This window comes from Cololabis saira, chromosome 15, assembly GCF_033807715.1.
Source record: "Cololabis saira isolate AMF1-May2022 chromosome 15, fColSai1.1, whole genome shotgun sequence".
NCBI lineage: Eukaryota > Metazoa > Chordata > Actinopteri > Beloniformes > Belonidae > Cololabis > Cololabis saira.
Window position 1 is genome coordinate 6,143,543 of NC_084601.1, and position 22,564 is coordinate 6,166,106.

Genomic DNA, 22,564 nt, shown 5'->3' on the forward strand with positions numbered 1-22,564 from the left:
AAGTCTTACTAAAGTCAGATTTAAGAGATTAACTGTTGCATCTTTTTCTTTCTTCTTCAAATAAAAATGCATGTTTTCTTATTAACTATCTCATGGTGAGAGCTTTAAGTCCTGCTGAGATGGGTAATCTGCAATTCTATGTTTCTCCCTGAGCCAGAGACTAGCAGGTCACTGAGAAGGAGATGCCGTCAGTGGTGTTGTATGTTCTGGCTTTAACTGGTCTGCACACGGTTCCTCTCATGGGTGAAGCTCCTTGGAGAACTGGACAGTCAGTACTAGAGTTGAGGGGGGATGAGGGGGGATGGCATCCCCCCTGAAATAAAAACAGTCAAAATCATCCTCCCTGTAAAACTGCCATCCCCCCTTTCCATCCCTTATGTCATTTCATCAATGAATGTGGTTTTACTGCTATTTCAACATTTAGAGTCATCACCAGAAAAATAACACCAGAAAAATAACTTATTTGACAATTTTCACCTGTTTCAAATAAATTTTCACTTGAAATAAGTAGAAAAATCTGCCAGTGGGACAAGATGTGTCTTCTTATTGCAAAAAAATCTTGTTCCACTGGCAGATTTTTCTACTTATTTCAAGTGAAAATCTACTTGAAACAGGTGAAAATTGTTGTTTTTTCCAGTGATGAGTCTTGTGTAATGAGATTTTTTTAACTAAAATGAGACATTTTAACTAGAAATAAGACTAATATTCTTGTTAAGATTTGAGTTTTTGCAGTGATCCATTTTACTTATCCTGTGAAGGACAGAGTCATATTGATAAGTTCAGAAAAGTGTTTTTTATTGTTGTGTTTTGATGTATTTGATGTAAGCCCAGTGGATATTTAAAGCTTACAGAAGGCTGCATTTAACTGCTGCTATGTCATTCCTGCAGTATTTCTGCAGGTGTTTTGGTCAGTGCTATTATTTGTAATATATTATATTATTTGTAATCAGCACAAATGATCTGTCCCCCATATGATAAAATCCACCATCCCCCCTGATTTTTTTTTACAACTCGAGTACTGTGGACAAGCAGGCTGTTAGAAACTAGAAGAGTCATTCCACAATGCACATGTGTGCATGTTCTTCTGTTGAAGTAATGCCACCAGTCTGTTTGACTTTAAACTCCTTACTGATACAACTGTGCATGGTACGACTGCAACTTCCATGCTGTGGCCTACAATTTTTATAATACTAAGTACATTTATTATGCAAGTTGCATAATCTGTAATTAGATAGGATTGAATAAGTTATTACAAATGATCCTGCAGTTGAGCTGAGGTGATGGGAAGTGCCATTGGCTGCAGTGAAGTGGAACATGCAGAAAACAGTTGTAATGACCCATCAGTACCATTAGGTGGGGGTATTGTGCTGCATTATATGTGCTGACGTCCATTTTATCCACAGCCCCCTCTCTCTCCGTTCTCTTGGTTGTTTTCTTGCACATTATCGGATACACACATAACCATCCGCTTATAACCATCCGTTATTGTACGGGCATCGTGAAAGCACAAAGTTCTCAGGCTAAGACAAGCACACCTACGAGTGGAAACTTTACCAGGTCAACACCCCGGAAAAAGAATTCAATTAGAATCCCATGACTGGCAGTGTCATAACCCCCTCAATTTCCCCTTTTTGTTTCATTTTCTGTGGTGTTACAACTGTTTCACCCTCCTCTCCATTCAGATATTCTCTCCCTCTTTCATTTCTTCCTCCTTTTTTCATTCACGCACATGCCGGGGCCGATGAATATCAATTCTCTTAACGGCTGTTCTTTAAGGGCCATCAGTCGTACTTCTGCTTTTCCACCTCAGCTGCTCGGTTGTGAGACGGCAGGCGTTTGTGTTGCAGTGTTGTGGGGAGAAACAATGCATCTATCCTTCAAAAGGCCTATATTTAGAGAGCGGTGCATGTGGTGCAGGAACGGAGAGAGGATGAGTTGGGGGAAGAACAGAGGGGGGTACAAAAAATACAAAAAAAAAGACAGGCAAAGAAAGACAGGTACAATGGTTGAGGGGGAGAGAGAGACATACTGTAAGATGAAAGTGTGAAAGAGAGTGTGTGCTGAATACTGAAAAGCGTGTTGAGGAGAATCCTGGATGGGAGAGGTGTGAAGCACGTCTGAGAAAGCTCTGCCGTAGAGGAAGGAGAGAGAAGGTTTGGGTGGAGAAAAAAAGCAGCTGGAAGTTGCTGCAAAGTGAGAGGATGTGCTGCTGGATGCCCAATAGCACTTTGCTGGTATATATTAATGAAAATCAGGACAGGGAATGAGCAGGGATGGGGATAGAGAATCGGTTCTTGTTCAGAACCGGTTCCCAGTGTTTCAATTCCTATGAATGAGGAAAACCTCTTAATTTTAAAAACATAATACTGGTTTCAGTTAAATTAAAGGTAAATGTACAGAAGAGGCTTCTGAAGTAGATGGTAATTGTTACTTAATTGTGAAATAATATGGCTTATTTGTTCACACAAGCTGTGATTAAAGACTACAGTCCAAAGTCTGTGGTTACTTCTCTAAATTGCTGGTTTGGTTAGACGTTTTAGCTTTGTATGCCAGTAAAGTCATTCTTTGGATATTATTATCCCTCCATCCATTTTCTATACCTGCTTCATCTTTCCCAGGGTCATAGAGCAAACTACGAGCAGTTACTGGCATTCAGGTAGTTTGTTTAGGTCCAATCCCAATACTCCCCCCACTTTTTTTCACTAGCCCTAAAAAAGAAGGGACAGATTTTAGGGCATTTGTAGTAATCTTCCCAGGGTTCTGTCCCAATACTCCCACTACTCCTACTTTCAGCACCACCACTAATCAGGAAGAGAGCCAAAAGCTGTTTTAATTTCAGCTGTAGCGCTGTTAATATGCCATTTTATTAAGTTTTAATATTTTTTCAGGCGTAAAAGTAACCGTTAAGATCCCCAACCTGGGCTCAGTTTATCCAAATAACGCCTGTTAAGAAATTTGACCTGATGTTTTCAGAGATGAGAAGAGCCGCCGGTCCGGGCGCAGCAGCAGCAACAGCCGGAGTACACACGTGATCGCCGGGTCAACCTGCGCCGTCGTCCCGGGGAGAAACCTGCAGCTCTGTGGAGAATTACTGCTGGCTGAAATAAATCATTTAGGAAGATAAATGTTGGTTTAATAGATGAAATCTAACAGTTGTAGCTACGCCTGTTAAGAAATTTGCTCTGAAAATTTGGAGATTTCTGCCTGCCGGCTCAGGAGCTGATTTATGGTTCCACGTTACACCAATGCAGAGCCTACGGCGTAGGGTACGGCGTACGGCGCGCGTCGCCGCGTAACATTGACGCAGAGCCTACGGCGTAGGGTACGTAACCTACGCCGTAGGCTCTGTGTTGGTGTAACGCAGAACCATAAATCAGCTTTATTCTGGCGTGATCTTCGGCAAACGGGCAAACGAGTGATTATGTACATTCACTGAGTGAATATTATGAAAGTAAAATATATATTTCTCGCTAGAAATGTAATCAAAACGCATTTTTATGCAGAAACTAACTCAAAATATTGATTTTATTCACTAAAAAATAAGAAATGTCCGCCATGTTTTTATTTTTGGATTCAGTCTGCAAATGACGACGAAAAGCATTCTGGGAAATTTTTCTGTCCCTAGTTCAGCTAGTCAGCATCGGAAAACACTTGCTCCGTAGGGGCAGATTCATAGCCACTACACTAGTTTTCGTCACTACCCCTAGGTGGAAAGAGGAATTGGGACACCACTACCCTCACGGGAACACGCAGAATTTAAGGGTAGGACCGAAAACGAGGGGTAGTGGGTGTATTGGGACAGGGCCTTAGAGTACCATTTCAGCCTGATCAACTACACCGACCGGACAGGAGGATCATTTGTTCAAAACAGAAACAAACATAGTAAGAGAAGCATTAGAAGAAAGGAAGAGGAGAAGGTAAGGTAGGCTATAGGAGAAAAAAGAAGTGAAGGAAAGAGTGGGACGGGAAGGCCGGGGGGTGCAGGAGAGAGGAAGAAGGGAGTCCCTGTTATATAAGCAGTCCACTTAGTGGTACAAGAGAAAAAAGGTTGCTGGGCAGAGAGGGATGGAGGGAGGCGAAGAAAAACAGAGGGAGGGGTGAGAAGAGATTTAATAACTTGAAGTGGAAAGAGGAAGGGTGAATGTTGAGGGGAGGAAGATGCATTGAAAGATGATGACAACAGAGCCAGGCACAGAGCGGGATGCAGCGACACAGTGCCCTCCTGGGATGAAAATACACGTGGAGAAAAAAAGACTGATGGCCTTTATTCACACGTTGCCTATTTTTTCCTGCAGCTCTTTTGCTTCTATCCAACTTTCCTCCCTCTCCTTCTGCTGGGGTTTTTGCTGTCTCATCATAATTTTGCTATGAGTGGGAGTGTAAAGCTAGTTAGTAAAGGCTGCACACAACACTGCCAGGGGAGGCAGATAGTCGGGGGGTTGGGAGGAGAGGCGTAAAGAGAATGGAAGGAACAAGAAAGGGGAGAAAGAGACAAAGATAGCGCCGCGGCACCTCTCACATGTGTGCTAAGAAGAGTCTTTGGAGAGTGCAGGGAGTCATAAATAACAATGACAAGGTACTGGAGACGCAGATAAACATAATGTGGACAGAAAGGGAACGTGTGAAGCAGCCACGGCACATTTATAATTCTTGAGCTGAACAATAAAATAAGCAACACAATGAATACTAAAAGCATTATTAATTACAGAAATGACATAACTGTTTTTTAAAAACAGAAATTCATTCATCCGCTTCATTTAGGATAATCTCTGCAGCGATCTGTTCTCTGACAGCATGCTGGTTGTTTTTCTGCCTTATTAAGAGTTTGCTAGAAGGCTGGAAGAATATAATGCTAATATAAGAACTTAAAAATCATCATATTCTGGCTGGCTTGTTGAAAATAGCTACGGGTACCTGAGTTTCCATCAGGAGTCACTTCTGTCCAGAGGTGGAGGGTACAGTATGTGAACTGTGAAGATGAGACTCAGAGCACCTTTTGTTAAAACTCCAGATGTTGGAGTTTTATTTTTGAGTTATTTATTTATTTGTTTTAACCGTAGATTAGGGATGGGCGTTATGGACTAAAAAATGTATCACGATAATTTCTGGCATTTATCCCGATAACGATAAAAATGACGATAAAAAAAATACCAATTCAACCTTTGTAACTATAAATCTATCACCACATTCAGTCTTTGGAGCCCCCAAAACACTGCTCTAAAAGATACTAAATGCTACTAAACTACACCAATTACATTGAATTAATAAAAACCAATTAAATGAGTTACACCTGTACTGCAAAACTGGAATGACTCAGATCCGCCATGTTTGTTACACAAAAACCTCATCAACGGGAATTTACCTTCCTTCCTTCCTTCCTTCCTTCCTTCCTTCCTTCCTTCCTTCCTTCCTTCCTTCCTTCCTTCCTTCCTTCCTTCCTTCCTTCCTTCCTTCCTTCCTTCCTTCCTTCCTTCCTGGCTCCTTCCTTCCTTCCTTCCTTCCTTCCTTCCTTCCTTTCTGGCTCCTTCCTTCCTTCCTTCCTTCCTTTCTGGCTCGCTCCTTCCTTCCTTCCTTCCTTCCTTCCTTCCTTCCTTCCTTCCTTCCTTCCTTCCTTCCTTCCTTCCTTCCTTCCTTCCTTCCTTCCTTCCTTCTGGCTCCTTCCTTCCTTCCTTCCTTTCTGGCTCCTTCCTTCCTTCCTTCCTTCCTTTCTGGCTCGCTCCTTCCTTCCTTCCTTCCTTCCTTCCTTCCTTCCTTCCTTCCTTCCTTCCTTCCTTCCTTCCTTCCTTCCTTCCTTCCTTCCTTCCTTCCTTCCTTCCTTCTGGCTCCTTCCTTCCTTCCTTCCTTTCTGGCTCCTTCCTTCCTTCCTTCCTTCCTTCCTTCCTTCCTTCCTTCCTTCCTTCCTTCCTTCCTTCCTTCCTTCCTTCCTTCCTTCCTTCCTTCCTTCCTTCCTTCCTTCCTTCCTTCCTTTCTGGCTCGCTCCTTCCTTCCTTCCTTCCTTCCTTCCTTCCTTCCTTCCTTCCTTCCTTCCTTCCTTCCTTCCTTCCTTCCTTCCTTCCTTCCTTCCTTTCTGGCTCCTTCCTTCCTTCCTTCCTTCCTTCCTTCCTTCTTTCCTTCCTTCCTTCCTTCCTTCCCTCCTTCCTTCCTTCCTTCCTTCACGTACGTTGTGCGTCGATTTAACACAGAACCATAAATCCGGCTTTTTACACAAAAACGTCATTAACATGAATTTATCGTTTTTACCGCGAGATGACAAATTCTTACCGTGGGGAATTTTTTTGACGGTATATCGTGAACGGTAAAATATCACCCATTCCTACCGTAGATCTGCATATTTGTAAGATTCAGATATGGAAGTAGCTTAAAAGCTGAATAACTGATTTCATCAGCATTTTGATGAGGAGCAATTAAGCCCATCCGTTAATTGATTTTGGATGTTGGAGCTGAAGCAAATGCTTCAGTCCAATTTGATGCGTGGACAATCGGATCAGTTGTCAAAAAAAGCCAAAGTCATATCAGATGATCACGTCAAAGTAACTCATAGCAATAAGTCAACCTGTGAGACTGACTGTCCACAAGGTCCAATGTTTCTAGGTTTCCAATTCATTCAGTAAGTAAGATGCTGTAACTGTATCTACTGTAGGAGAGAAGAGTGAAACAAAGATCCCACAGGCAGGTGGTAAAATCCAAGATTTATGTTTTATGACAGCGGGAGATCAACTCACAAACAATCAGTCTGAACAAAACAACTACATCCTAGGCCTCAGTGCACCGGGACGGAGATTTAAACTGTCTACATAAGGAGTTCCACAAAGCCAGGCTCTCTTTAAGAGAGTCGGATTTAGAAATGTGAAACCGAGATCTGGGATAATTCTGGAAGTAAATGTGTCACTAGGATTTGAATTAAAAATGCCACTGAAAATGTCATGTTGTATGTTTGTATGTACTTTTTCAGTGTTAAAATATACTCAGACTACATTTTTACCTAAAAAAAATGAAGTGTATGTCATTTATTTTCACTACAAGCTAGAAGTTCATGTTATTTCAAATTTATAATATTTGCAATAGCTGTTTTTCAGTTAAGCTTCGGCATATAAAGAAAATCCTTTAAAAATTCGCAATATCTTCAGTCTCCTGCGATTCAACTGGCTCAATTTCACCGTCTGAAATTCAGCATCTAAAGTCAGTGTAAAAAAGGCTGGGTTACTTTAGGATGTCTGAATCCAACACGAGTCCGTCCAGTTATGCTTTTTCACATGAAGCTTGTGGCGCTCATGTTGAAGGAAAACCAGCATCTCTGAGACGGTCATGGAAGCACATTCAATGTGATATATCATCTTACATCTTACAGCAGCAATTAATCATTCAATACACAGTGCTGTAATCAATGTTCTCTCCCCTCTCCTGTCCTGATCATGTGATCAGGGTGAAGCTGACGACGTGATTTCTGACTGATTGGGAGTGGAAATGATGGCATTCTTTACATTTTTATTTCACTAAATTACATTATTTAATTAATAATTACAGTTTATGCCAGACAAGAAGCAGATGTGACCTTCAACCAAGAGTTGCAGTTGTTAGTTGAAATCAGTGTTGCCGACCTTACGACCCTCACAATACAGTATTTAGAGTTTTCAGACGCCTCTACCAAGATTTTATTAAAAAAAAAAACAGCTACAACCAACACATCTAGCAACTTTTTCTGTCATCATTGTAGACTAACTGGAAGGCTTGTATTTTCCTCACTGTTCTTAGCGAGCAGCCTGTACTGCTGTGCCCCCCCCCCCCCCGGTACCAAAGCGCTCAGTTCTCCAGTAGCAGGTTTCAACGCTGGCTGATCTTGCAGTCGCCCAGCGCCATTGAATAATACCTAACAATAATCATTAATACATCATTCTAATTAATGTACCAATTAGAATTAAAGCTGCAAGCAGCGATGAACGGGCCCTCGCGCGTGCAATTTTCACCCATAAAGATTAAGGACTCAAAACTAAGTCCTATGACACCACCCATGACTCTTTATGCCAAACCATTCAAAAAATATGGCAGAAAATAGGATCAAATATTGACCAATCAGAAGAAGGGGTGTGGCTAATTTGCACCAATTAAGGTGAAGGAGTCAAAACCGAGTCCGATGACACCACCACGACTCTCTATGTCAAACCATTCAAAAGTTATGGCAGAAAGTAGGAACTATCAAATATGTACCAATCAGATGAAGGGGGGTGCGCTTTTTGGCGTCTAGCGTCGCCACGGTAACGCTTTTGACTGAGAAAAGTAATGTGCGTCATCACAGGATGGAGACGCACATTTTGATGTATAACACACCTGGGTGCATGTTACGGTTCGGGCCGCATTAACGGCCGAAGAAATGGCATAAATTGTGCTAAAATTACACAATTAATTCAAAATGGCCGACTTCCTGTTCGGTTGTAAAAGTTGCGACATGATACAGGTGTGTACCGATTCTCGTGCATGTACGTCAAACCGTATTGTGGGGCTTGAGGCACAAAGTTTTCTAGGGGGCGCTGTTGAGCCATTAGGCCACGCCCATTAATACAAACCATGAAATATCACATTTTTTGCCAGGCCTGGCTTGTGTGCAAAATTTGGTGAATTTTGGGGCACGTTTAGGGGGAAAAAAAGGCCCTCATTTCGTCAGAAAAATAAATACAATAGGGCCTTCGCACTGTGAGTTCTCGGGCCCTAATAAATATTCAATGGTGCTGCACTGACACAGTCAGGACAAAGGAGGAGGGTTGGAATTGTGACGTAAAAAAAACAAAAAATCCATTAAGTTTTAAACATATTTACTGTTGAGTGTTTTGAACTCCCTTTTTCTCTCTCCCATGACTTCGTCTCTCCTACAGCATCCGTTGCAATAACATACAAACTGCAAAGCCAGTAGCTATTGTCCTTACTGAGGAGTTGGCAACACTGGCTGATGTAAACGCTGTGCAAACTTGAAGCAGGCGACTCGGTATTTCAGAAATGTCTGCAATTTAGAAATATTTCATATTTCGACTGAACGCAGAGCAACTGCAGCTTCTACTGTTTGCAGGTTGGAAATTGGCTGTTTTTCAGTGTCGGATTGGGACTGTTGGTACCTGCAGATGCTCAAAATCAAACTAGGGAGCAAAAGAAAATAATTGTGATCAGGACATGCCTAGTCAGAAGAGACAGGAAGGCACAGAAATAATTGTAACAGCTGGACTGGTAGCATGGCTACGATGAACTAACACTGGGGGACAGGGCGGCCGAGCTGACATGGTGAGCAGCAGTAATCAGTCACTGGTGTGTGTAATCAGTGTAGCTGAAGCAGACGAGCAATCAGGAAACATGCAGCAGGAGGAGGTGGAGAGGACAGCCGAGTGACAACAACAAGAAAATAAGGCAGCATGTGGATGAAATTAGTCACATGTTTTCATACAATCCAGTATGGAAGTCATTTGTTGTATTTCCAGACGAAGGACATCAGGATGACTATTATGCCCTTTCTTCTCTTTCTTTAAAAAAAAAAAAATCATGGTTACACAAGTACAAATTCTGTACATCCAGCTTGTAAAGCTTAAAGGGGACCTATTATGGCATCTAATCCCTATTTTAAACAGGCCTTGAATGTCTTAAAAACAAGATTTTGATTGTTTTTGCTAAATAAATTAGAAATTCAGCCTCTGAGCCATGTCTTTATCTTCCCATTCTCTAACCTCATTATCTATGCGGGATTCTGGGTGGGCGGGGCTATGATAATGAGGCTCTGTGCTGATTGGCTGCCTGAATGACGCGATACACCGCTACGAAAAAATGGTGGAAGCTCCGGCCGGCGGAGTTATACCGTGTCATAACTGCATGCGAGCGTCAGCGACAAAATCAATTCCATTGCTTTATTTTCTATTGACTGTCCTAACTGGCGGGCGTTTTGAGCTAAACATTTGTCGGACACCCTGCTTCTATTTTCTTACTGTGGCTCACGTTGAAAGCCGGTTGAAAGCGCTGTAGGAAACAGTCATGGATGAGGAACGGCTGATCCAGTTAGTTGAAATGAGAAGTTATCTCTATGATTCCTCCTCATTTCACTACAAAAACCTCAATAAAGTGGCAGCTGGCTGGAGGGAGATGGACAGAGAGCGTCCGATGCATGGATGTATTAAATTAACTTAATTTCAATGAAAGTTGCTCGCCTGGCGCATAAGCCGAAAAAAGTTCCTGACTTCCGGGTTTACTTCCGCGTTATGGGGCCCATAGAGCATGCGCATTTGAGTCACCTCCCATGATGCTCTGGGGCAACATCAATGGCACCGACACGGCTGTGACGTCACGCCCAGAAAGAGACTTTTCTTTGACTTTTCTGGCCGTTAGAAAACCTTTTTGACGGATATAAAGTAAAAATATAGAATACAAAGATTAGTAATTGCCGGTGATTACAGCTGGAGGTTCCTGTGAACAGTTTTAGAGGCTTCTCTTTTATTATTGCGGTCTATGGGAAAAAAGCTTTCTGGGCCCCATGGGATTTTTTGTTGCAGTACCGCGGCTGGCCACTGGGAAAAATCGGCGTGCCTTCTGAGTGCGAGACCGGGGGCTGGTCCGATGTCACGCAGTGCTACGCGATAGTCGGACGCTCATGCAGTTGCACGGTTTTATAGTTGTGGGCGTGGTTTGCATTTTGGTTACGTAATGAAAATGCGCCGAATCTGAACAGCTCGTAGATCCACATCACACTGGACAGCTCATCCGGGCGGCTGTACAGACACTGCAGAATTTGGTTGCTTTCCTCCTTCTCTGAGTTGGCAGGCTGAGGGGAGACCACTTTATATATGTTAAAGCAAGAAAAAACCTGGTTTTCATAATAGGTCCCCTTTAACAAATGTCGCTACAACCTTATAAACAGCTGTCTTTTAGAAATTAAGAAAGGTTTAATTAGTTCACAATGGTTTTTAAAAACAAATTTCAGTCAATTGTTATGAGAGAAAGACCAAAGTTTCCCAGTGAATCACCATGGTGGCCCATGTTTTAAATCCGAACGGCAAACGAATGAGGGCATTCATCCAATTCAGTGCAGCTGGATTGATTTCCTGTTTCAGTGAAGGAGAGCCCCGATCAACCAGATTCTAACGTCACACTGTTGAGCGTTCCCCCCGTCAAGCATCCGCTGCCAGAAAGCTCTGCAACAACTTACAGTTTGTCCAAATACAGTCCGGTGGAAATGATTTACCCTGTGACAGAAGAAGAGCTTCAGTTGAGAAATAGAGATTTTTGTTTTTCACAAAATCGAACACCAAAAAGAAAAGTTAATCCATGGGAGTGGAAGGTGAGAATCAACTATGATTATTTTCCCCTACTTAATAAGGTGAGGGTAATTTATTTTTCTTTCCACAAGAATGATGTCAATCATATTTTGTTTTGCTCTATTGAGCCTAAAACTAAAACCCCACGGTCCTCCAGGTGCTCTGTCACGTATGTATATTAATATTGCTAGACTGCATGAAATAAAAAGCGAAACCAAGACTGTTACTGACTTTCAAAAGGAAAATATTGAAACATTGACAAATGCCTGTGAGAAGCTTAAAACACAGCGAAGACTTTTCTTACAGTCAGAGTTTGGAGCTGTTTGTTGAGCTAAAAGTTTGTGCTACATGAGTGCCAGAGGCTTCAACTCGTTTAAAAGAAATACAGAAAAGCAGCTTTTGAGTCCAGCTTTGCAGAGGAAGAGTAATAACTTGAGACTATACGAAGCACTTAATGCTCTTGATAGGTAATAATTCTGATAGGCACTGCAGGAAATAAAATTAAACCTCTATTATCCCCTCTAAATACGCATTTGAACAATGTTACACCACTGGAAAATACCAATGTCACGTGAAACCCGAACACCACTTTTAAAGCCTTTCTAAAGCTTTTCATTCGCCGTAAATATAATAGTTTTCAAAACCGTGCTTTATAGGGTCAGATTATCTCTCCAAATGCAATTTTCTTGCAGTAGCATCCAATTTTTTCCACTTCTGTCTGGATTATATGCTTCTATATTTACAAAAGCAATTATGAACAATGTTATTTTAAGTTTAAAAAAAAAAGGGGCAAAATATACTCTGCGTGATTTAATTTGAAAGCTCTGACTTTCTCAATAAATTCCCAGACTACTTTTTTTACTGAGAGATGCACTTAGCGTTTTAGCAGCTTCTTTCAGTACAGATGAGGTCAGCATGACATCACTGTTGATGACCTTAAAAACGCTCTCCGGGGTAATCAACATCGGCCTCATCAGGAAGATAAACTTTCAGTGCATGAGACTTAAATGGTTTTCACAAATTGTCTGTTTACTGCCGCTAAGACTGCTCCAATCAAGTCCCTTGATGGTGACAAACTACACTCTGCCGTATTCCTCTGTACATCAGCACCAAAACTCATTACTTGTGAATGCACACATGCACACCAAAGACAGACGCAGCCACTCAGGCTCACGTCTCCCGTGAATTGCCAGTGATTGAGTTAACGTCGCAATTAAGGGCCTAGTTTACAATGTTTCGATCCAAAATGGAGGATTGAGGGGGAAACAAGTGCTGAGCCAGGCTCCAGGAAGAAGCCAATAATGCAACTCTGTTCAATTACTGCTATTCTTCCCTCCACCCCCTCTGTCCATCCCTCCTTCAGACAGATTGAGGACATTACTAGGGATGCACTGATTGCCGACCGGCAATTGTAGTTGGTCAATTTTCTGCTTGACCAGCAGATCAGAAACCAGAACTTTTCTTTTTTCTCCTCCCTCCCTCTTGGTGATTCTGCGTCGCAGCTCCCCTCGTATGTATCCGTACGGAAGAGTATTAGGGCCAGGCAGGAGAGAAATAAAAATAATATTTTAGAGGAGGAAGATTTTTTTTTCATTATGCACTTCGAGAAAAAAGTCAAAATGTTGAGAAAAAAGTAAAAATTTCGTGAATAAAGTCGAAATGTTGAGAAAAAAGTAGAAATGTTGAGAAAAAAGTCGAAATTTTAAGAAAAAAGTCGAGATTAATGTTGAAATACAATTTCGAGAAAAAAGTCGAAATGTCGAGAATATTGTTGAACTACAATTTCAAGAAAAAAGTTGAAATGTCGAGAAAAAAGTCGAAATGTTGAGAAAAAAAGTAAAAATTTCGTGAATAAAGTCGAAATGTTGAGAAAAAAGTAGAAATTAATGTTGAAATACAATTTCGAGAAAAAAGTCGAAATGTCGAAAAAAAGTCGAAATGTCGAGAAAAAAGTCGAAATGTTAATAAAAAAGGCGAAATTTCGACTTTATTTACGAAATTTCGACTTTTTTCTCGAAATTGTATTTCAACATTAATCTCGACATTCCGACTTTTTTCTCGACATTGCGTCTTTTTTCTCGAAGTGCACAATAAAAAAAAAATCTTTCAAATTTTTTTTCTCTTACCTGGCCTTCATAAACGCCTGCCACCAAAACAGGTGTTTAAGCTCAACTGTCTCTGTAGAAGATGTTATCACAATCACCGAGATTGTTTTTCTCCACTCCTTGTGATATCTTGTTTGGTTTTTGTTCCATTTGAAACTACAACACAACCTGCTGCAGTAGCATAAATTATTGTTTCTTTATCATTTCCTGGGTACTGTGTCATAAGGCTGTCTCATAAAAGGCCTCTCTGCTTGAATAAATGTAAAAAACACATCTGCTGATTTTTCCAATCTCCCCTTTTTTTTATCCTCCCTGAGAGTGTGGTTTCATTTCTTTGACAGCTTACTTTTTGTGACCTTCAATGTGATTGGACCAGTGACCTGGAGCACTTTGTCACTTTTTTTTTTTTTTTCCTGTGACAGACAATGTCCTGTTAACTTGCAGCTGTTTAAAGTTATTTGTATTCAATTCTTCAATTTTGTGTGCTGTTAATTATCATTTATAGAAAAAAACAGTTGGAAGGCAAAACTGTTATCAGCCAATCAGTGCAATCAGTTTAGCAGAAAATATTAATTATTCACACACACACACACACACACACACACACACACACACACACACACACACACACACACACACACACACACACACACACACACACACACACACACTGTGGATATTCTTCATTTCAAAAGCCTTGTCATATTTTTGTTGTCCTTTTATATATTCAGGGTAGGGATGGGTGGTATGGACTAAAAAATGTATCACGATAATTTCTGGCATTTATCCCGATAACGATAAAAATGACGATAAAAAAAATACCAATTCAACTCCACCTTTTTTAACTATAAATCTATCACCACATTCAGTCTTTGGAGCCCCCAAATCACTGCTCTAAAAGATACTAAATACTACTAAACTACACCAATTACATTTAAAAAAAACAATTAAATGAGTTACACCTGTACTGCAAAACTGGAATGACTCAGATCCTCCATGTTTGTTACACAAAAACCTTATCAACGGGAATTTATCTTTCTTTCTTTCTTTCTTTCTTTCTTTCTTTCTTTCTTTCTTTCTTTCTTTCTTTCTTTCTTTCTTTCTTTCTTTCTTTCTTTCTTTCTTTCTTTCTTTCTTTCTTTCTTTCTTTCTTTCTTTCTTTTCAGGCTCATTTCCTTCCTTCCTTCCTTCCTTCCTTCCTTCCTTCCTTCCTTCCTTCCTTCCTTCCTTCCTTCCTTCCTTCCTTCCTTCCTTCCTTCCTTCCTTCCTTCCTTCCTTCCTTCCTTCCTTCCTGGCTCCTTCCTTCCTTCCTTCCTTCCTGGCTCCTTCCTTCCTTCCTTCCTTCCTTCCTTCCTTCCTTCCTTCCTTCCTTCCTTCCTTCCTTCCTGGCTAATTTCCTTCCTTCCTTCCTTCCTTCCTTCCTTCCTTCCTTCCTTCCTTCCTTCCTTCCTTCCTTCCTTCCTTCCTTCCTTCCTTCCTGGCTAATTTCCTTCCTTCCTTCCTTCCTTCCTTCCTTCCTTCCTTCCTTCCTTCCTTCCTTCCTTCCTTCCTTCCTTCCTTCCTTCCTTCCTGGCTCCTTCCTTCCTTCCTTCCTTCCTGGCTCCTTCCTTCCTTCCTTCCTTCCTTCCTTCCTTCCTTCCTTCCTTCCTTCCTTCCTGGCTAATTTCCTTCCTTCCTTCCTTCCTTCCTTCCTTCCTTCCTTCCTTCCTTCCTTCCTTCCTTCCTTCCTTCCTTCCTTCCTTCCTTCCTTCCTTCCTTCCTGGCTAATTTCCTTCCTTCCTTCCTTCCTTCCTTCCTTCCTTCCTTCCTTCCTTCCTTCCTTCCTTCCTTCCTTCCTTCCTTCCTTCCTTCCTTCCTTCCTTCCTTCCTTCCTTCCTTCCTTCCTTCCTTCCTTCCTTCCTTCCTTCCTCCACGTACGTTGAGCGTGGATTTAACGTAGAACCATAAATCAGTTTTACACAAAAACATCATCAATGGGAATTTATCATTTTTACCGCGAGATGACAAATTCTTACCGTGGGGATTTTTTTTGACGGTATATCGTGAACGGTAAAATATCACCCATTCCTAATTCAGGGATGGGTTTTGCCCTTTTTCTTTTGAAAATCCTTTTACGTGAATACATTATCTCATACATTTGTAACGTATACAATATCTACAACTCTGATCAAAGCGCAGGGTGTCCACTTCTTGATCCCAATTATCACAATAGCTTACAATATATTACTGGTTATTTAACTGTCAAATAAAAGTCTCACTCGAGAATATTTAACAGAAATTCTCCTCTCAAACCAAACGAATCACTTTAACAGTACAGTACTTTATTGATTCTAAACCAATCAGGAGCCAGCCTTTCTGTTTGATTGACCCTGTGGACTCAGTAAACTCTGTTATCTCTCATAGGTTTGTTTTCCAGTGCCAACCAAACCTACTTTGAACCAATGAATTAATCATTACTTGGCATTTGGGATTTGATATGAAACACACCCAAAACTACTTAGAAACACTCTGTTTTGTTACTGTGAAATGCAAAAGCTTTCAGAGCAGTTATGGTAAGAAACACATGAATGTTGAAAAACAGAGATTAAGAATCCCATTTGATAAGAATTTAAAATCTAAATGTCAACAACATAACCTGATAGCACTTGCCTTTGGATTTCTCCACAGTGGGATGATCATTTGACAACAGCCACGGACACTTTCTAAACTCACATAATCGTTTCAGTTCAAAACCAGACATGCACTAAGCAACGTTTTTGAGATCCAGTCAGATTGTGATGTTAAACCTCCCGACGGCTGATCCTGATTCCAATATCAGAATGGGAGTGGCTGCTGTCTGTGTCAAATGGAATATTTGCAATGAAAGTGCACAATTTACAAAAGAAGAAAGGAAAACCTACCATTATCCCACCATTTAAAAAAACAAAAACAAAAAACAAAAAAACTACAGCACATCAGCATGAATAAAAGTATAGCAATTGCAACAGTTAAAAACATAAAGGTTTGACAGTTACCGTATTATCTGGACTATAAGCCGCACCTGCATATAAGCCGGATCCGCTCTATTTTACAAAAAAGATATGCAAGCCGCAGATATTTATGTTGTTAGATTAGATATTTACTACATGTACAGAAGGATTTTGAACTGTAAATGATGTACATGTTTGTACCTAAATAGATCCTTTCCTAACAGTGTCTTTTAACACGGCAGCAACTTTGCTGATTAAAACGGGACAGAACCAAGATAAAATAACCGGTATTTATTTATCTATTTATCTGTTTGAAATCTGCTTCTACCTGCTTCTATCTGCTAAAGAAGAAGTAGTGTATTCTTCTTTGCATTTATTTTGTCTTAGTTTTGATTCTAATTCCGGTTAGAGCGCCCCGAGAGGTGGAAGAAAAATCCACAGATTAGCTGCACCTTTGTATAAACCGCACGGTTGAAAACCTATGAAAAAGTAGCGGCTTATAGTCCAGAAAATACAGTATTTTTGATAAGAGTCATCATTCTGATATCCAATCAGTGAATGACATTGGTACCAATATTGGATTGGATCTCTTTTTTCAAAACCTTATGTCTGGACACGAAATCCTCCAACATGAATATTAGATACCACATAAACATACAACTATCAGGAAAGCAGTTACATCAAGCCTTAAACTGATCAGAACTAAAGTCCGAGGCCATTTTGGAAATTGAACACTATATTACTCGTTCTGAATTTGGCAAACAACAATTGTGCTAGCTACAGTGTGTGAGAAAAACCCCAATGATTTATTATATCCGGAAAAATTACAATTACAATGAACTTTTTTTGAATGCACACACATATATTGAAAATATAACCTGTATGTCTCTATGCTGTGTAACTTTTTCTATGTCAGTAGCCGAGCTTATGTATCTTGTTAGGCTGTTCCCCTCACAGTTGAGGTGTGTAAAAGCAGGGACATAATTCTTATTCAGAAAATAAATAAATAGAATACAGGCAAAAAGCCAGAACGGGCCATGAAAACACTGCAGTGTAAAAGCAGTGAGTAGAACAATGAACCAGCAGGAAAGGAAACACATTTAAGACGATATATGGATACAAGAGCGGGGGGAACAATCAGGGAAGACGAGACACGGAGGAAGGAATAACATGGGAGAAACAAAAACAACACTAGAAACCAGAATTATACACCAATGAAATTAACAAGGTACGGAGACAAAAACACCTACAACCAACAGAAACCCAAGATTATGAAAAATAACTGACCTAGACTCCGTTTTAGAACTGATCCTTATATAACAGGAGGTTTCCAGCTTGAGGGTTCACAACATGATCCATAACATCATAAGTTAAAAAAATATAACTTCCAGATCTGATGCATGAGCCACATCAGAGATGATGATATTTTCGCTTAATTTTAGGGATGTGCCTTCAAATATTTTCATTTATTAGAAAAATTCTATAACATGTCGGCATACATACATACATAGATACATACAAAATATCACAGGTTTAAATACAAGAAGAACCTGATAGTAAAAGGGAAATTATTTTGTACGACGGAGTATTAGGGCCAAACTAAGACAAAAGAAAATAGGAAATTACGAGAATAAAGTCATAATATAATGAGAATAAAATCGTAAAATTACCAGAATAAAGTCATAATGTTGCGAGAATAAAGTCGTTATAGAATAAAGTCGTAATATTATGAGAATATAGTCGTAACATTACGAGAATAAAGTCGTCATATTACGAGAATAAAGTCGTAACATTACGAGAATAAAGTCGTAATTTATAAGAATAAGGTAGTAATATTACAAGAATAAAGTGGTAATTTATGAGAATAAAGTTGTAATATTAGAAGAATAAAGTGGTAATTTATGAGAACTCTAACAGGAAGAGTCTGTTAAAATGTTGAATATTGAGCATCTTGTGAAGTTATATTTATATATTTATAATATATTTAATATTACGATTTTATTCTCGTAATATTATGACTTTATTCTCGTAATATTACGACTTTATTTTCGCAACATTATGATTTTATTCTCGTAATTTCCTTTTTTCTTTTTTTTCTTAGTTTGGTCCTAATACTCGTCGTAATTTTGAAAATGGAGGAACAGAGTAAATTTAAATTGTAATACATCTTAAAAAAAAAAAAAAAAAATTCTATGTAGTGAGCTGCTCAATACTTTCTAAATATTCACAGAGGATATTCAAATATCAAAGGAAATAGGCTTGCAGACGAGACAGTTGAGTATTAAATTATGGCTCTTCTTCCAGCTGGACTTTTCACATAAGATAAATGTCAGGGGCCAGTAGATGTCTTATCTTTGCTTGTACTGCAGTGAATGCTTCCACAGGCCATTTGGGTAGTGAGGACTTCTCTTTGCTCATCCCGCTACGAGGATAAAAGGGGGATGGTTTTCAGAGCTGATCTCTGCAGTAGCGATGGGAATGAAGGCACTGCCAAGATTCAGCCAAATAATCATTTTACCTCTCCTTTAAGTGTCATGCTCAAACTCTCACCAGATGAGACCTGGCCTCCTCAAACCCATTAAAGGGCCTGATTTGACATATTAATAAGATTAACAGCTTGACATACAACCACTTACCGAAACATCTTACTACGGATTGCAAAATAAAACAGAGAGAGAGAGAGAAATGGCTTTCACTGACAGGTCGTACATCTATAATTTATAATAAGGCCAGGTTTAACTTCAATAACAAGTGGAGATAGTCAAATCTCCTCTTATGTTTTTGTATCTTTTTGTATTCAGCTTTTCGAACTTCAACATTTTGTTACAAGACCATTTAAAGATTAGTTAAAGAGCTTGATTTAGGAAATTATGTTTGGCAGAGTTGCAGCCTTGTCACTAATTTAACTTAAGTGAGCACTCACATCTACAAATTAAACTAGTTGTGTTAATGAGAAAAACTGGGATTCTGAGTGGCTAAAATAACCACAGCATTTTGTTTGTTCAATACAAATATCTGTTACTGCTGAAATTTTAATTATAAGGTCAACTGAACTAACACAAACAAAAACAGTTAGATGGTACGGTGGCTGACGAGGGCCAAACGCACTGCAACGGCCTAATGCGTCTCAGTTCAGGAAAACGGCTTCAAGTACAGAAACGATTCAAATTCACAAACTCAAAACGAGGTACAAAAAGAGGAACGTGGTGCAAATGAAAAAACGTGCTGCAAAAAACAAAGACAAATGCAGCATCATCAAACGCACTGCAAATAGAGAAACGATGCAAAGCACAAAACCATATAAAACTAGAAACCATCTTCAAAAGAAAAACGCTTCATAACCGGTCACTACAACCGGAAGTGCTCCTGTGCTCCTAAAACTGTTCACAGGACACCTCCAGCTGTAATCACCGGCAATTACTAATCTTTGTATTCTATATTTTTAAGTCATGGACTTTATATCTGTCAAAAATGTTTTATAACGGCCAGAAAAGTCAAACAAAAGTCTCTTTCTGGGCGTGACGTCACGGCTGACGTCACAGCCGTGTCCGTGCATTCCACGGATGTATTATATTAATATATATTATGTAATTATATTATATTAATACATTAATAATATATGTAATACTATACATGTAATAATATACATTAATTAATATATTATATTAATACATATTATATTAATATTCGCTTCATTGCCCCGGGGCATGATGGGAGACCCCAGAGCATCATGGGAGGTGACTCAACTGCGCATGCTCTATGGGCCCGTGTACACGGAAGTAAACCAGGAAGTCAGGAACTTTTTCAGCGTACAGTATGCGCTGAGTGAGCAAAATGCATTGAAATGAATGGGCGGCCATTTTCCTATCTCCTATCCAGTTATTTAATACATCCATGCTATATTTATATACGATGTTTATATCACTGTACGACGCTGTACAGTACATTACGAGACGTTTCTTAACTTTACACCAGACGATACAAGGCTGCATACTAGGGATGGGCGTTATGGACTAAAAAAATGTATCACGATAATTTCTGGCATTTATCCCGATAACGATAAAAATTACGATAAAAACCACATTCAATCTTTGGAGCCCCCAAAACACTGCTCTAAAATAATACTAAATGCTACTAAACTACACCAATTAAATTGAATTAATAAAAACCAAATTAAATAGTTACACCTGTACTGCAAAACTGGAATGACTCAGATCTGCCATGTTTGTTACACAAAAACCTCATCAACGGGAATTTATCTTTCTTTCTTTCTTTCTTTCTTTCTTTCTTTCTTTCTTTCTTTCTTTCTTTCTTTCTTTCTTTCTTTCTTTCTTTCTTTCTTTCTTTCTTTCTGGCTCATTTCCTTCCTTCCTTCCTTCCTTCCTTCCTTTCTTCCTTTCTTCCTTTCTTCCTTTCTTCCTTCCTTCCTTCCTTTCTTTCCTTCCTTCCTTCCTTCCTTCCTTCCTTCCTTCCTTCCTTCCTTCCTTCCTTCCTTCCTTCCTTCCTTCCTTCCTTCCTTCCTTCTACGTTGTGCGTCCATTTAATGCAGAACCATAAATCAGCTTTACACAAAAACGTCATCAAAGGGAATTTATCGTTTTTACCGTGAGATGATAAATTCTTACCGTGGGGAATTTTTTTGACGGTATATCGTGAACGGTAAAATATCACCCATTCCTACTGCATACATCCTGTATGTCTGTCCATTGAGCTGTTGCGCCGAGAGCGCCTCCTGCAGGTTTGGAGCACTTGCGGTTGTAGTGACCAGTTATGAAGCGTTTTCCTTTTGAAGATGGTTTCTTGTTTTATATCATTTTGTGCTTTGCATCGTTTCTCTATTTGCAGCAGCGTTTGATGATGCTGCATTTGTCTTTGTTTTTTGCAGCACGTTTTTTTCATTTGCACCACGTTCCTCTTTTTGTACCTCGTTTTGAGTTTGTGAATTTGAATGGTTTCTGTACTTGAAGCCGTTTTCCTTAACTGAGACGCATTAGGCCGTTGCAGTGCGTTTGGCCCTTGTCGCCCACCGTGAGATGGGGATGAAAGTGGGAATGGCTGTTCTTGTAAAGACGGCAGACAGAGAACACACTGAGTGGTTTTACAAGCCCGTCCACAGTCACAGCCAGCCTTGATTAGTGATCCGTCCCACTGAGCTCTGGTGTGATTATACCCTGCGACATGCCGCGATGACAAGCGTCCATCTCTCAAGGTGCAGCTCTAATTGTATCTTCCCATTAAAAGCTTGATCGCCCTCATGTGCTCTCTCGGTGAGCTCAGTGGTTTTCTCCACCTCACACCCGACCTCCCCTACACTCTCCTTCCTCATTTATCTTCTTTGCAGGACAGTGTGATCAGATCATGAAGAGCACAAATTATTATCCTTCCCCATTCGTTTTCCTGTAAAAGGTACCACACTGACGCGCTGACATAATGGACTGTGTAAAAATCGGTGAGTGAGTGAATGGGTTATGGTAAAAGCTCAGTTTACTCCGAAAAGAATGAATGTGATGTGTCATCACTTTGATGAACGTGGCGTTCAGAGCCACTTTGAGTCTCTGCTTTGAAAACATCTGCAGATATCCCCCCTAAAAGACAAAGATAAAGCTGTCTATGGGTTTGATTAATTTTCAAGAGGTTGAGAACAGGAGGGACCTGGTTCTGCTTATTGAATAGAAAAATGAAACAGGAGGTGGCATGTTGCTGACAAGAGGGATAGATTACTCTTTTGTAGCCAAACGAGGAGAATGGATGAGTTGACTGTGTGCATGCGTGCTTGAATGTGTAATGATTTAGCAACCCTGCATAATGACATATATACTGGTGTATATATAGACAGAGAGTACACTACAAACTACCTTCAAGTGACAAAAACTTACCATACTGTTATTTTAGATAACAAAGAGTGAACTATGTATTACGGAAGAGTATTAGGGCCATGGAGAAAATATATTTGAGAGGTAAAGATTTTTTTTTATCGTGCACTTTGAGGAAAAAGTCGAAATATCAAGATTAATCTTGAAATACAATATCAGGAATAATTCAGAAATATTCAGAAAAATAAAGTCGAAATGTCGAGAAAAAAGTCCAAATGTCGAGATTAATGTTGAAGTACAATTTCGTGAATAAAGTCGAAATTCCGCTTTTTTCCTCAACATTTCAACTTTATTCACGAAATTTTGACTTTCTCAACAATTGCGACTTTTTTCTC

The 22,564-nt window shown here is 39.8% G+C and overlaps 1 protein-coding gene across 1 annotated transcript in view; it reads right to left on the minus strand.

Moving 5' to 3' along the window:
* efna3a (ephrin-A3a) overlaps window positions 1-22,564 on the minus strand; it is a 137,873-nt gene that overhangs the window by 31,064 nt on the left and 84,245 nt on the right. The window lies entirely within an intron of this gene.